The sequence below is a fragment of the Galleria mellonella genome, unplaced genomic scaffold, assembly GCF_026898425.1.
Source record: "Galleria mellonella isolate WM207_F2 unplaced genomic scaffold, CSIRO_AGI_GalMel_v1 utg23, whole genome shotgun sequence".
Taxonomy (NCBI): Eukaryota; Metazoa; Arthropoda; class Insecta; order Lepidoptera; family Pyralidae; genus Galleria; species Galleria mellonella.
In genome coordinates this window covers 630,995-632,936 of record NW_026442045.1, presented here as the reverse complement: position 1 = coordinate 632,936, position 1,942 = coordinate 630,995, and positions in this window count along the sequence as shown.

Sequence of the window (1,942 nt, the reverse complement as noted above, 5' to 3'; positions counted from 1 at the left end):
CGAATCAGTATACTCTGTTATGTCCATGGTACTACTCATATCTATAGGCGACGGTTACCAATTTCCATCAGATGGGCCGTGAGCTTGTTTGCCATTCTAAGTTGTATAAAAAAAAGATAAATTTGTCTTTCAGTTTTTATAAAGATATGATTATTTCTGAATTACAGATACTTTTTAAATTGTGCATATGTATCAATAATTAATGTTGACATCAACAACAGCTTATTTTTCAAATTGTGCTTGAACATAGGCCTCCTCCATATTTCTCCATTGGTAACGAATGAAATAAAAATCGGTGAAGCCGTTTCGGAGGAGTTTGGTAACAAACACCGCGACACGAGATTTTTATATATTAGATATATATTATAATATGATATGTGGGATACTACGTAATATTAACTTTACAAGTATAATATGATATATTCTTTAGCAATATAAAGGTTGTAAACCTCTTTGTAATAAATAGAAATGAAGCATAAGTTCTCACAGTTAATTTAATTTAGATATCGTACTATTAAATTATTATTTTACTTTGTATATGAAATATAATAAAAAATATAACAAATACCCAACTTCAGTTAATCCGTTAACACTTATTTAATTATTAGCTTCTTTAGGACTTCCATCGATAATAATTGTGATATATTTTTTATAATGACCACGTGGTTCACTATACTTGTTCACTCTTGATACGTCAGGGAGCTCCGCTCTGTTCAACGGTTGGACAAGAAGTTTAGTTAGTTTAGTTTAGTTAGTTTCCCCACCCAAATAACAATCTTTTATATCTACAAGGCCGAATTCGAGTGATCAAGTCAGTGAGACCACGTGTTCTTACAATTTAATTACTTTTTATTTAAAATCCCGATAATTAATAAAAATAAAATTAATTAAAATATAAATTAGTGTTTCATATACATTACAACAATAATTCATTACAATATTTAGTATAATAACAATTTAATATTTATAGGGTGAGAAACTATTTCATGCCGGAACACCGCCTGAAATTATATAAAGCTCGAGTCAGGCCGCATATGGAATACTGTTCTCACTTATGAGCAGAAGCGCCACAGTATCAACTCCTTCCGTTAGACCGTATTCAAAGCCGGGCAGCTCGAATTATTGATAGTCAACGCTTTACTGTCCGACTTGACCCACTAAAACTGCGCAGAGATGTTGCATCTTTGTGAAATTTATCATGGAGAGTGTTCTGAGGAATTGTGCGGATTGATACCTGCTGCTGATTTTCACCATCGTACATCCCGCCACAAACTAAAGTTTCATCCCAATCATCTAGACGAGTGGCGGTCTTCCACCGTGCGTTTTTCAAGGCACTTTCCTCTACGCACAACCATTCTTCGGAATCAACTTCCAGCAGCAGTATTTCCGAACCGATACGACAACATAACCTTCAAGAAAAGAGTATATTCCTTTTTAAAAGGCCGGCAGCACATCTGCAATGCCGCTGGTGTTGTGGGTGAGCATGGGCGGCGGTAGTCACTTACCATCAGATGAGCCGCATGCTCGTTTGCGCCTTCTATGTTGTAAAAAAAATATATTATATTTAAAGTGGTTAGTCTGATTTTTATTAATAAATGTAGGTACACATTTTGACACAAGATGTTTAAGAAAATTAATATAATTTAAAATAAATATCTAACACACGCATACTAATTACTGAGAAATTATGTATTTTATGTATACATATATTATGTATATGATGAAGTACATACATGTATGATGAAACCTATTACTTTAAAATTTAGTCAAATGCTATTTTCAGTAGTAAAAGTAATCGTAATAAAATGTTATTTTTGATTTATATGTTCGCGACAATATTTACTTACTAGGTTTTGTCGCCGCTTCTGTCTTCGCTTACCTACATTGGCGATGTGTGGCCGCGCCCTCAGTAAGCATATTCTATCAATATTATTGGATATTA